General features: G+C 39.9%; 1 pseudogene; it reads right to left on the bottom strand.

The window, feature by feature from the left end:
- Positions 1 to 1,264: 1,264 nt before the first annotated feature.
- On the bottom strand, positions 1,265 to 12,014 carry LOC121477048 (annotated as a pseudogene).
- Positions 12,015 to 14,875: the final 2,861 nt, after the last annotated feature.

A 14,875-nucleotide genomic window follows, 5' to 3' on the forward strand; every position in this document is an offset into this window, starting at 1 on the left:
AGCCTACGACTGCAACCTTTTACCCTTTGATCAACATCTCCTTATTTCCCCAACCTCCTCACTCCTGGTAATTACTATTCTTCTACTCTCTGCTTGTATGCAACTTTTTTGTATATTTTACATGCTAGTGAGATCATGTACTATTATTTTTCTTTCTGGCTGCTTATTTCATTTAGCACATCTCCAGTTCTATCCAAGTTGTCATAAATGGCAGGAACTTCTTTATTAAAGGCTGAATAATGTTCAGCCGCTATTTCTTTATCCATTCATCTGTTAATGGAATATTAGGGTTTTTTTATATCTTGATTATTGTGAATAATGCAATAAACACAGGAGCGCAGCCATCCTGACATACTGATTTCATTTCCTTTTGGATATATATCCAGAAGAATTGCTGCATTACACTAAAATTCTATTTTTAATTTTTTGGGGAGGCTCCAAAATGTTTTCCATAATGATGGATCCAAGTTATATTCCCACTAGCAGTGTACAAGGGTGCCTTTTTCTCCACATCCTCAACAACACATATCTTTTTATAATAGCCACCCTCACAGGTATGATATCTCACCATGGTCTTGATTTGCAGTTCCCTGAAGATTAGTAATGTTGAGCATCTTTCATATACCTGTCAGCCATCTGTATGTCTTCTTTAAAAAAAATATGTATTCAGGTTCTTTGCACCCCTCCCCCTCCGTTTTTTGGGGTCATGTTTACAAAGGGAAAAAATCTAGTTTAGATTAAGTCTGGAAGATTTTTTGGGTTTTTTTGGTCTCCTACATGGGCTCTGTATTAAGATACAATTAGTTCTATGACACTCAGTAAGGAGAGAGAGGAATCATATTTAAGCCTCTTAAAACAGGGAAGTCTGGGTGGCTCAGCGGTTTAGCACCTGCCTTCAGCCCAGGGCCTGATCCTGGAGACCCGTGATTGAGTCCCACATCAGGCTCCCTGCATTGGAGCCTGCTTCTCCCTCTGCCTGTGTCTCTGCCTCTCTCTGTGTGTCTCTCATGAATAAATAAATAAAATCTTTAAAATAAAGAAAAAGCTCTTAAAACAAAACACCTGTAATTAACTCATAAGAAATCCTACATTTAAAATTCTATGTATGACTATTTCATAAACAACTATTTTTTCTTAAGAATATAGTACTTGTTTTCCCTAAGCCAACCACCTTCACCACATGGTCTCAGGAGGAATAGGAAAAGGAGCATGCAGGATAGATAAACCACAGGAAAAAGTCCTATAGGAGGTGGGGATGGCTCCTTCACATGGTGAAGAGGATGAGAAAGGCCACCATTAAGCAAAAGAACTCCGTGGCCTCCAAGAGGACAAAAGCCCAGAATGGAGTAGGAGATGAGCTGTTGCTTCAGAGAAGGGTTCCTGGCATAACCAAACACAACTAAACCCAGTCCCAATTCTAGCCCCAGAGCCAGTCATTCCTACCGTGACAGCCTCAACCCCAATGAACTTGGCTGCTGTGTCAATGTCCCATGAAATGGTGCTTGTTTGGAAACTGCTCCAAGGTATAAGTGAGGTCAGGGGACACAGGGCATCCAAGATGCTGAAGTTCTCATCTGTCAGTGTCTCTTGCAGTTTTAGCACCACTAACGACAGTGATTGGTTCACCAGCTGAGAAGTGCTCCTGACCAAGAAGAGAATGGAGACAAACTTTGTGAGGTGTACATTTTCAGGGGATGAGGGGCTGTGGCAGGAGAGCTGCTCCCGTGCAGAGAAGACTGAGAGATACAAATAGTTATTTTAATATTTCTTTATCTAGAAAAATAGGGACAAAATAGCATTCCACGTACATTTTCCTCAGAAATAGAGAAGAGCTAAGCATGTTGAAGGACCCCATTTTTGAATTAGTTGGTTTTTTGCTATTGAGTTGTAGAACTTCCTTATATACACATTGCGGTTCAACCCCTTATCAGATATATGGTTTGCAAATGTTTTCTCCCACCTCTTACACTGTATTCTAATATTGTTGATTGTTTCATTTTTTGTGCAGAAATTTTTAAATCTGATGTATTACCCCAATGATCCTCTATATAGGAAACCCAAAAAGTTCTAACAAAAAATTGCTAGAAGTGATACACAAATTCAGTAAAGTCTCAGGATAAAAAATCAATATACAGAAATCTGTTGCATTTCTATACCATTAATGAAATGATGGGGTGCCGGGATCCCTGGGTGGCGCAGCGGTTTGGCGCCTGCCTTTGGCCCAGGGCGCGATCCTGGAGACCCGGGATCGAATCCTACTTCGGGCTCCCGGTGCATGGAGCCTGCTTCTCCCTCTGCCTGTGTCTCTGCCTCTCTCTCTCTCTCTCTGTGACTATAATACATAAATAATAAATTTTAAAAAAAAGAAATGATGGGGTGCCTCAATAACTCAGTTGAGCATGCAACTCTTGATTTTGGCTCAGATCATGATCTCAGGGTCATGAGATTGAGCCCCACATCATCAAGGAGTCTGCTTAGGATACTCTTTCTCTCCTTCTGCCCCTCCCCACCCCGACTCACATGCTCCTTCTCTCAAAAAAAGAAAGAAAGAAAGAAAGAAAGAAAGAAAGAAAGAAAGAAAGGATAGGAAAGGAAAGAAAAAGAAAAGAAGCAGAAAGAAAAATTAAGGAATCAACCCCATTTGCAATAACACAAAAAATAATAAGTCATCTAGGAATAAACCTAACCAAACAGGTGAAAGACCTGTACCCTGAAAACTATAAAGCACTGATGAAAGAAACTGAAGATGATACAAATAAATAGAAAGAGATTCCATGCTCATGAATCAGAAGAACAAATATTGTTAAAATATCTATACTACCCAAAGCAATTTACACATTAAATGCAATCCCCATCAAAATACCACCAGCATTTTTCACAGAGCTAGAAGAAACTATTCTAAAATTTGTATAGAACTAAAAAGACCTCAAATAGCTAAAGCAACCTTGAAAAACAAAAGCAAAGCGGTGGTATCACTATTCTGAACCACAACTTATATTACAAAACTGTAGTGATCAAAACAGTAGGTATCGGCACAAAAAAAGACACATAGATCAAGAGAACAGAATAGAAAACCCAGAAATAAACACACAACTATATGGTCAATTAATCTTTGACAAAGCAGGAAAGACTATCCAATGGAGGGAAAAAAAAAGTCTTTTCAACAAATGGTGTTGGGAAACTGGACAGCATCATGTAGAAGAATGAAACTAGACCATTTTCTTACACCATACACAAAAATAAATTAAAAATAGATAAAAGACCTACACGTGAGACATGAAACCATCAAAATCCTAGTGGAGAACACAGGCAGTAACCTCTTTGACATCAACAGCAGCAATTCATTACTAGGTATGTCTCCTAAGACAGGGGAAACAAAAGCAAATATAAACTATTGGGACTTCATCAAAACAAAAAGCTTCTTCTACACAGCAAAGGACAGAATTAACAAAACTAAAAAGAAACCTACAGAATGGGAGAAGATATCTGCAAATGACATATCTGATAAAGGATTAATATCCAAAATACACAAAGAATTTATGAAACTCAACAGCCAAAAAACAAATAATCCAATTTTAGAAAGGGTAGATGACATGAATATGTATTTTTCCAAAGAAGACATGCAGATGGCCAGCAGTCACATGAGAAGATGCTCAACATCATTCACCATCAGGGAAATACAAACCAAAACCACAATAAGATATCACCCCACACCTGTCAGAATGGCTAAAATTAACAACACAAGAAAAAAACAGATATTGGTGAGAATGTGGACAAAAGAAGTCCCTCCTGCACGGTTGGTAGGAATACAAACTGGTGCTGCCATTGTGGACTCCTCAAAAAGTTAAAAATAGGGGGCACCCGGATGGCTCAGTCAGTTAAACATCTGACTCTTGATTTTAGCTCAGGTCATAATCTCAAGGTTTTGAGAATGTGTCTCCTGTTGAGCTCCACACTGGGTGTGGAGGCTGCTTAGGATTCTCTCTGCCTCTCCTTCTGCCCCTCCCCCATCTCTAAAAAAAAAAGTTTAAAATAGAACTACCCTACAATCCAGCAATTGCACTACTAGGTATTTTACCCAAAGAATACAAAGGCACTAATTCAAAGGGATTGGGATACATACATCCCAACGATTATAGCAGCATTACCTACAATTACCAAATTATAGAAACAGTTCAAGTGTCCATCAATTGATGAATAAGAAAGTGGTGTATGTATATATCATGGAATATTAGCCGTAAAAAAGAATCTTGTCATTTCCAACAATGTAGAAGGAGCCGGGAAGTATTATGCTAAGAGAATGAAGTCAGTCAGAGAAAGACAAATACCATATGATTTCACTCACATGTAGAATTTAAGAAACAAAACAAATGATTATAGAGGAAAGGGGGAGAGGCAAATCAAGAAACACACTCTTAACTACAGAGAACTGAGGGTCACCAGAGAGATGGGAGGTGGATGGCAGGATGGGTGAAATGGGTGATGGGGATTAAGGAGGGCACTTGGGATGAGCACCGGGTATTGTATGTAAATGTTGAGTCACTATATTGTACACCTTAAACTAATAACACACTGTATGCTACCTAACTTACTAGAATTTGAATAAAGACTTTTTTAAAAAATTCATTGACTAGGGATCCCTGGGTGGCGCAGCGGTTTAGCGCCTGCCTTTGGCCCAGGGCGCGATCCTGGAGATCCGGGATCGAATCCCACGTCGGGCTCCCGGTGCATGAAGCCTGCTTCTCCCTCTGCCTGTACCTCTGCCTCTCTCTCTCTCTCTCTCTCTCTCTCTCTGACTATCATAAATAAATAAAAATAAAATAAAATAAAAAATTCATTGACTATATGTGCTTGATTTACATTTGGGCTCTTAATTCTGTTCCATTGGTCTGTGTGTCTGTTTTAATTATTATAGATTTGTAAAATAATTTAAAGGCGGGAAGTGTAATGCCTCCAACCTTCCTCTTCTCTCTCAAGAATGCTTTGGCTATTCAGGGTCTTTGTGGTTCCATACAAGTTTTTGAATTGTTTTTTTCTACTTTGGTGAAAAATGCCATTGAAGTTTTGATGGCATTAAATCTGTATATCACTTTGGGCAGTATGGACATTTTAATATTAATTCTTCCGATTCATGAACATGGGATATCTTCCCATTTTTTGCATCTCTGATTTCTTTAATAAAGGTTTTATAGTTTTCAATGTATAGATATTTGACCTCCTTGGTTTAAGATCATTTCTAAGTCATCACTTTGATGGTATATTATAAATAGGATAATTTTTATTTCCTTCTTTTTCAGATAGCTTACTGTTGGTGTAAAGAATTGCGACTTATTTCTATATGTTTTGTATCCTGAAACTTTACTGAAGCCATTTATTAGTTCTAACAATTTCTTTTTTTTTAATTAATTTTTATTGGTGTTCAATTTGCCAACATACAGAAAAACACCCAGTGCTCATCCCGTCAAGTGTCCGCCTCAGTGCCCGTCACCCATTCCCCTCCTCCTCCCGCCCTCCTCCCCATCCACCACCCCTAGTTCGTTTCCCAGAGTTAGGAGTCTTTATGTTCCGTCTCCCTTCCTGATATTTCCCAACATTTCTTTTTCCTTCCTTTATATTCCCTTTCACTATTTTTTATATTCCCCAAATGAATGAGAACATACACTGTTTGTCCTTCTCCGATTGACTTATTTCACTCAGCATAATACCCTCCAGTTCCATCCACGTTGAAGCAAATGGTGGGTATTTGTCCTTTCTAATTGCTGAGTAATATTCCATTGTATACATAAACCACATCTTCTTTATCCATTCATCTTTTGGAGGACACCGAGGCTCCTTCCACAGTTTGGCTATTGTGGACATTGCTGCTAGAAACATCGGGGTGCAGGTGTCCCGGCATTTCATTGCATCTGAATCTTTGGGGTAAATCCCCAACAGTGCAATTGCTGGGTCGTAGGGCAGGTCTATTTTTAACTCTTTGAGGAACCTCCACACAGTTTTCCAGAGTGGCTGCACCAGTTCACATTCCCACCAACAGTGTAAGAGGGTTCCCTTTCTCCGCATCCTCTCCAACATTTGTTGTTTCCTGCCTTGTTAATTTTCCCCATTCTCACTGGTGTGAGGTGGTATCTCATTGTGGTTTTGATTTGTATTTCCCTGATGGCAAGTGATGCAGAGCATTTTCTCATGTGCATGTTGGCCATGTCCATGATCTTCCTCTGTGAGATTTCTGTTCATGTCCTTTGCCCATTTCATGATTGGATTGTTTGTTTCTTTGGTGTTGAGTTTAATAAGTTCTTTATAGATTTTGGAAACTAGCCCTTTATCTGATATGTCATTTGCAAATATCTTCTCCCATTCTGTAGGTTGTCTTTTAGTTTTGTTGACTGTATCCTTTGCTGTGCAAAAGCTTCTTATCTTGAAGAAGTCCCAATAGTTCATTTTTGCTTTTGTTTCTTTTGCCTTTGTGGATGTATCTTGCAAGAAGTTACTATGGCCATGTTCAAAAAGGGTGTTGCCTGTGTTCTCTTCTATGATTTTGATTGAATCTTGCCTCACATTTAGATCTCTCATCCATTTTGAGTTTATCTTTGTGTATGGTGAAAGAGAGTGGTCCAGTTTCATTCTTCTGCATGTGGATGTCCAATTTCCCCAACACCATTTATTGAAGAGGCTGTCTTTCTTCCAATGGATAGTCTTTCCTCCTATATCGAATATTAGTTGACCATACATTTCAGGGTCCACTTCTGGGTTCTCTATTCTGTTCCATTGATCTATGTGTCTGTTTTTGTGCCAGTACCACACTGTCTTGATGACCACAGCTTTGTAGTACAACCTGAAATCTGGCATTGTATTGCCCCCAGCTATGGTTTTCTTTTTTAAAATTCCCCTGGCTACTCGGGGTCTTTTCTGATTCCACACAAATCTTAAAATAATTTGTTCTAACTCTCTGAAGAAAGTCCATGGTATTTTGATAGGGATTGCATTAAACGTGTAAATTGCCCTAGGTAACATTGACATTTTCACAATATTAATTCTGCCAATCCATGAGCATGGAATATTTTTCCATCTCTTTGTGTCTTCCTCAATTTCTTTCAGAAGTGTTCTATCGTTTTTAGGGTATAGATCCCTTACCTCTTTGGTTAGGTTTATTCCTAGGTATCTTATGCTTTTGGGTGCAATTGTAAATGGGATTGACTCCTTAATTTCTTTCTTCAGTCTCATTGTTAGTGTATAGAAATGCCATTGATTTCTGGGCAATGATTTTGTATCCTGCCACGCTACCAAATTGCTGTATGAGTTCTAGCAATCTTGGGGTGGGGGCTTTTGGGTTTTCTATGTAGAGTATCATGTCATCGGCGAAGAGGGAGAGTTTGACTTCTTCTTTGCCAATTTGAATGCCTTTAATGTCTTTTTGTTGTCTGATTGCTGAGGCGAGGACTTCCAGTACTATGTTGAATAGGCTGAATAGCAGTGGTGAGAGTGGACATCCCTGTCTTGTTCCTGATCTTAGGGGAAAGGCTCCCATTGCTTCCCTATTGAGAATGAATTTGCTGTGGGCTTTTCGTAGATGGCTTTTAAGATGTCGAGGAAAGTTCCCTCTATCCCAACACTCTGAAGGGTTTTGATCAGGAATGGATGCTGTATTTTGTCAAATGCTTTCTCTGCATCTCATGAGAGGATCATATGGTTCTTGGTTTTTCTCTTGCTGATATGATGAATCACATTGATGGTTTTACGAGTGTTGAACCAGCCTTGTGTCCCGGGGATAAATCCTACTTGGTCATGGTGAATAATTTTCTTAATGTGTTGTTGGATCCTATTGGCCAGTATCTTGTTGAGAATTTTTGCATCCATGTTCATCAGGGATATTGGTCTGTAATTCTCCTTTTTGGTGGGGTCTTTGTCTGGTTTCGGAATTAAGGTGATGCTGGCCTCATAGAATGAATTTGGAAGTGCTCCATCTCTTTCTATCTTTCCAAACAGCTTTAGTAGAATAGGTATGATTTCTTCTTTAAATGTTTGATAGAATTCCCCTGGGAAGCCATCTGGCCCTGGACTCTTGTGTCTTGGGAAGTTTTTGATGACTACTTCAATTTCCTCCCTGGTTATTGGCCTGTTTGGGTTTTCTATTTCTTCCTGCTCCAGTTTTGGTAGTTTGTGGCTTTCCAGGAATGCGTCCATTTCTTCTAGATTTCCTAATTTATTGGCGTACAGCTGTTCATAATATGTTTTTAAAATCGTTTGTATTTCCTTGGTGTTGGTAGTGATCTCTCCTTTCTCATTCATGATTTTATTAATTTGAGTCTTCTCTCTCTTCTTTTTAATAAGGTTGGCTAATGGTTTATCTATCTTATTCATTCTTTCAAATAACCAACTCCTGGTTCTGTTGATCTGTTCCACAGTTCTTTTGGTCTCGATTTCATTTAGTTCTGCTCGAATTTTAATTAACTGTCTTCTTCTGCTGGGGGTGGGGTCCATTTGTTGCTTTTTCTCCAGTTCCTTTATGTGTAAGGTGAGCTTTTGAATTTGAGTTCTTTCCAGTTTTTGAATGGATGCATGTATTGCGATGTATTTCCCCCTCAGGACTGCTTTTGCTGCATCCCAAAGATTTTGAACGGTTGTATCTTCATTCTCATTAGTTTCCATGAATCTTTTTAATTCTTCCTTAATTTTCTGGTTGACCTTTTCATCTTTTAGCAGGATGGTCCTTAACCTCCATGTGTTTGTGGTCCTTCCAAACTTCTTGTTGTGATTAAGTTCTAATTTCAGGGCATTATGGTCTGAGAATATACAGGGGACTATCCCGATCTTTTGGTATCGGTTCAGACCCGATTTGTGACCCAGTATGTGGTCTATTCTGGAGGAAGTTCCATGTGCACTTGAGAAGAATGTGTATTCAGTTGAGTTTGGATGTAAAGTTCTGTAGATATCTGTGAAATCCATCTGGTCCAGTGTATCATTTAAAGCTCTCATTTCTTTGGAGATGTTGTGCTTAGAAGACCTATCGAGTACAGAAAGAGCTAGATTGAAGTCACCAAGTATAAGTGTATTATTATCAAAGTATTTCTTGAGTTTGGTTATTAATTGGTTTAAATATTTGGCAGCTCCCACATTTGGGGCATATATATTGAGGATTGTTAAGTCCTCTTGTTGGATAGATCCTTTGAGTATGAGATAGTGTCCCTCTTCATCTCTCACTATAGTCTTCGGGGTAAATTTTAATTTATCTGATATAAGGATGGCTACCCTTGCTTTCTTTTGAGGACCATTTGAATGGTAAATGGTTCTCCAACCTTTTATTTTCAGGTTGTAGGTGTCCTTCTGTCTAAAATGAGTCTCTTGTAGACAGTATATAGATGGGTCCTGCTTTTTCATCCAGTCTGAAACCCTGTGACTTTTGATGGGGTCATTAAGCCCGTTCCTGTTCAGAGTTACTATTGACAGATATGAGTTTAGTGTCATCATATCTATTCAGTCCTTGTTTTTGTGGATTGTTCCACTGAACTTCTTCTTAAAGGGGAATTTTAAGAGTCCCCCTTAAAATTTCTTGCAGAGCTGGTTTTGAGGTCACATATTCTTTCAGTTCCTGCCTGTCTTGGAAGCTCTTAATCTCTCCTTCCATTTTGAATGAGAGTCTTGCTGGATAAAGTATTCTTGGTTGCATGTTCTTCTCATTTAGGACCCTGAATATATCCTGCCAGCCCTTTCTGGCCTGCCAGGTCTCTGTGGAGAGGTCTGCTGTTACCCTAATATTCCTCCCCATAAAAGTCAGGGACTTTTTTTCTCTTGCTGCTTTAAGGATCTTCTCCTTATCTTTGGAATTTGCAAGCTTCACTATTAAATGTCGAGGTGTTGAATGGTTTTTGTTGATTTTAGGGGGGGATCTCTCTATTTCCTGGATCTGAATGCCTGTTTCCCTTCCCAGATTAGGAAAGTTTTCAGCTCGGATTTGTTCAAATACATATTCTGGCCCTCTGGCCCTTTCGGCGCCCTCGGGAACCCCAATTAAACGTAGGTTTTTCTTCCTCAGGCTGTCATTTATCTCCCTTAATCTATCCTCATGGTCTTTTAATTGCCTGTCTCTTTTTTCCTCAGTTTCCCTCTTTGCCATCAACTTGTCTTCTATGTCACTCACTGGTTCTTCCACCTCGTTAAGCCTCGTCGTTAGGACTTCTAGCTTGGATTGCATCTCATTTAATTGATTTTTAATTTCTGCCTGATTGGATCTAAATTCTGCAGTCATGAAGTCTCTTGAGTCCTTTATGCTTTTTTCTAGAGCCACCAGTAGCTGTATAATAGTGCTTCTGAATTGGCACTATTCAGACATCTGACATTGAATTGTAATCCAGACATTGAATTGTAATCCAGATTTTGTAACTCTGTGGGAGAGAGGACTGTTTCTGATTCTTTTTTTTTTTGAGGTGAGGTTTTCCTTCTAGTCATTTTGCTCAGTGCAGAGTGGCCAAAAACAAGTTGTATTGGGAAAAGGAGAAAAAGAGAGAGAAGGAAAGAAAAGAGAAAAAGAAAAAAGAGAAAGAAGAAAAAAAGGGGAAAAAGAAGAAAAAGAGAAAGAAAAAGAAAGAAAGGAGAAAAAAGGGGGGGTGGGGTGGGGGAAGCAATCAGAAATCAAGGAGAAAGAAAAAAAACACAAAACAAAAAAAAAAAACAAAAAAAACAAAAACAAAATGACATGGGGGAGTATCTTCCGATTCTGTATACTTTAAGTCCCTTGACTTCCCCTGGAACTGGTCCTTCTAGCTGGTCTTCTGGGGGGAGGGGCCTGCTGTGCTGATTCTCAGGTGTGAGCACTTGGGGGAGCTGCTCTGCCCCTGCCTGGGTCAGGGCTCAGTGGAGGTTGTTTACCCCGTGGGGCCCCGGGAGGAACAACCGCAGTGGCGGGGCCCAGCTCTGCAGCCCTGGAGTCAGCTCCCGCAGTAGTTCCGGGGCTCTCCGTCTGCAGGGCCTGGAGGCTCCGGGGCGGGGCCGCTGATCTGCTCAGCTCGGGGCAGGTGCGTCCTCGCTGTCCTGGGCCCTCCCGGCCTCTGCCTGTCCCGGGGAGGCCGGATCCTGGGCTGTGTCCCGGCGCCCTGTGCTCCCGGGCCTGCGCTGTTGGATTCGCGCTCCCGCCCCGCAGCCCCCTCCGCGGAGCCGCCGCCCGAGCCCCTCCGAGCTGTTCCGGGTCCCGCCGTGCGCGCTGCAGCCCTTAGGGAGCTCGGCGCACTCTCCAAGGGCGCAGGTGCCTGTTAGTGTCCCCGAGAGCCCGAGGGCACCCCCGCCCTCCTGGGTCCTGCTCCACCTCCCTGTGGGCCCCTTTCCACCCGGGAAGGTTGGTGCAGCCCCTGCTCCTCCGGGACGGGGCTCTCCTGTCCTGGGGACACTCGCCCCGGCCTCAGCCCAGCTCCTCGCGGGGCCCCTCCCCCTTGGAGGCCTTTTGTGTCTTTATTTCTTTTTCCCGTCTTCCTACCTGGTAGAAGCGTGAACTCTTCTCACTGTAGCGTTCCAGCTGTTCTCTCTTTAAATCTCAGGCCGAATTCGTAGATTTTCAGGATGATTTGAAGGTTATCTAGGTAATTTGTTGGGGACAGGTGATTTGGGGACCCTACTCTTCCGCCATCTTGCCCCTCCTCCCAGTTCTAACAATTTCTAATGGAGTATTTTATTTATGGTTTTTGCATATAGAATAATGTAATCTGCAAACAGAGATAATTTACCTTCTTCTTTTTTGATTGGATGCTGTTTTTTAAGAAATACCAGGTCTAGTTGCTCTTGTAGTACTTCCAGTCTGAGAATGAGATCTTTGCTTGGTATTGGCCAAGTACAAAAGACAAAAATTTCAGATTTTTTTCCCATTGATAATGAGACTACCTGTGGAATTTTCACAAATGGTCTTTATTGTGTTGAGGAAATTTCCTCTATGCCTATTCTGATGAGAGTTTTTATCACTAATGGACACTAACCTTGTCAACTAATTTTTCTGCATCTACCAAGATGATCATGTCACTTTTATCTTTCATTCTGTTAATGTGCTATGTCATATTGATTGCATATGTTAAATCAACAGGTTGGTAATTTCTGATCGGATGCAAGGCAGTGAATTGTACCTGTTGCGTACTGGATTGTTTTTGTTGTTGTTGTTGTTTGCCTTATTGAACTTTAATCCGGAATGCAGTTATTTGGAAACAAATTGACTCAGTTCTCACTTTTAAGGATTATTAGGAAGGACCAGAACAGTGTTTAATGTGGGCTAATTATTCCCCTCTACTGGGGAAACATTCATCTCGGTACTCTACCTAATGCCTCATGAATAACTGGAGTTTTTGTTTTATTATGGGAACAGACACTTTTCCCAGCCTTGTGTGAGTACTGGACACCTCTAACCCTTTCAAGTAATCCTGTACCAGGGGCACCTGGGTAGCTTAGTCGGTTAAGCATCTGCTCTCAACTCAGATCATGATCTTGGAGTCCTGGGATATGGTCTCAAATCAGGCTCCCTACTCATCAAGGAGGGAGCTTCTCCCTCTGTCCCTCATCTTGCTTGTGCTTCCATTCTCTCTCAAATAAATAAATAATTTTTTAAAAAGTAATTCTGTCCCTAACCTCAAGTACTCCCCTCCTATATTTGTGTTAATACTCAACTGAATACTTGAACTGAGGATTTCTGGAATTCTCTCTGGGAAGCTATTTTGTCCAGCACTCTGTTCACAGACCATAGTCTCTTCAATCTTTCTAGACTCAGTTTTATCTTCTCAACTCAGGGAGTCTACCAAGCTCAGCCTGGGTTCCCCCACCCTGGGCCACAGCCTGTAAACTCTTTCAAGGCAATAATCTGAAGTAATCACTGGATCACCTCTTCTGTTTCCCATCTCTCAGGAATCATGATCCTTTGTTTCCTGATGTCCAAGGTCTTGAAAACCTGTGTATTATATCCATTCATGTATTAGATCCTTTTTTAAAAAACTTTTTAAAGTAGATAAATCCAGTCCCTGCAACTCCATCTTGGCCAGAAGTAGAAGTCTCAAGATACTTTTCAGCCGTTAACTGGCCTCTAAGTTTCCCAAAGATTTTCCTATCCTCACAGGAAAAAAAAAACTTCCTCCTCTCTATATACCAGCCCACTTCACATTATTTCTGGAGAAATAATCCCTTGAATAGTGTACATTCAATGTACACTATATACGTTGTACATTGTGTACAATGTACACTAATGTTCACATAGTGAACATTATAGCTAACAACATAATTTCACATACGAGATAACATGGTTTTCTCTGGAAAAAAAAAAAGATGACTTGTGTCATGTCGCTAATAAGAAAACCATCTTAATGTCAAAATGCATACAAAATTTTCCTTGGATCAACCTTTTGGGTAGATCCAAATCTCCATATGTAACAACAACAACCTCATCCAGGGCTTTAAAATGAACATTTTATTTTGAATTTGCTTACTGTGCTGGGCACCAGTGCTTGTCTCTACCAGGTTTATATCATACTGGACTGAATTGGCCCTCTGAAGGTGACCCTTCCTGACAGTAAAAAGGAAAGAAACACACAAATAAAAAGTAGGTAAATGGAAAAGGAGAAAGGAATTTAAACTTGAACATTTAGAGGTTCATTTTCTTCTCCAGAACTACCTGAAATTGACAAGGCTGCCCTAAAACTGCCCCATTATTTAATAAATCCACCAAGGCAGGTAGGTATTTACAGGGACTTCAGATGCTGATAATGTACTTAGTTCTTTTCTTGAAAATAAGAGAGCTCCTGTTACTAATGTAATGTTTTTGTAATGTTTTAATGTTTAGGGTAATGTTTTTACCCTTTTTAAAGAGGTTTTCATTATTAGTTAGGACCCTTGTGATGTGGGGTGGCTTTACTAACTATTCTATTAATGGCATTTAAAAACTCATTTTGTACCCTTTTAAAAATTTTAGTTCATCAACCTTTTTGGTCACCTGGCCAGTGAATATAGTTATAATTGTATTCAGATGATTATGACAGTTTTTTAAAACTCCTTTTAATGTTAAACAAGCTTTGAGAATGTACACTCGTTCTCATTTTTTTCAATGTGTCAATGCCTAAAGTATTACCTTATATTAATGAAAATGAATTCAAAATCATTTGCCACAGCAAAATGAAATGTGTCTTCTAAAAATACTCTGGTTTCTCCTCATGAAAACACTATTGAGTCTAGCCTAGATTTCGGCATAAGTGAGGTATCATTTTGGACTTCATTTAGAGATGGCACCAATTAGTCACTGAATTTCAAAAAGCCCACAGTTGAAGCGATCACAACCACTAATGGACCCAAAAACTATTGTAGTAAGTGGAGTCGGTTTCGTTCTCGAAAGCACCACATTTCTGACAAACACATCTCACTTGGTCAGTACACATGAGCCCAAATCTTAAGTGTAGGTTCTATAAGCAATAAGCGACTCATTTTCAGATTAATTTTGTTCTTGGTTTTGTTAAGACTCATGTGTCTGCCCATATTATCATGTAAAAATGACCCTGCTATGTTCTCATTCAAAAATGGAAGATCCACAATTTTAAACATATTGCAACTCTTCTGAAAATTATTCAAGGATGTTACTTTTTATAAAGAATGTTAAGGATGCTATTGTTTCTTGTTGATTAAATCTATATTCATTTACCAAAGGCTTTAAAATGAAAATGTTTAAAATGTTTAACTTTCATGTTTAGCAAATAACTTATTTTTAAATAAAGCATACATAAAAGGATGGAGAAAGATATTTATGTACAGTTTAAAACTCAGAGACCCTTATGCACACGGCAGAAGATCAGAAATAGATCACTAACGTATCCCAAATGCCCCATTCCCTGTCTTCTCTAATTGCGTCCTTTTCTCTCCCACCAGAGGT

Source organism: Vulpes lagopus, chromosome 2 (assembly GCF_018345385.1).
Source record: "Vulpes lagopus strain Blue_001 chromosome 2, ASM1834538v1, whole genome shotgun sequence".
Classification (NCBI taxonomy): domain Eukaryota; kingdom Metazoa; phylum Chordata; class Mammalia; order Carnivora; family Canidae; genus Vulpes; species Vulpes lagopus.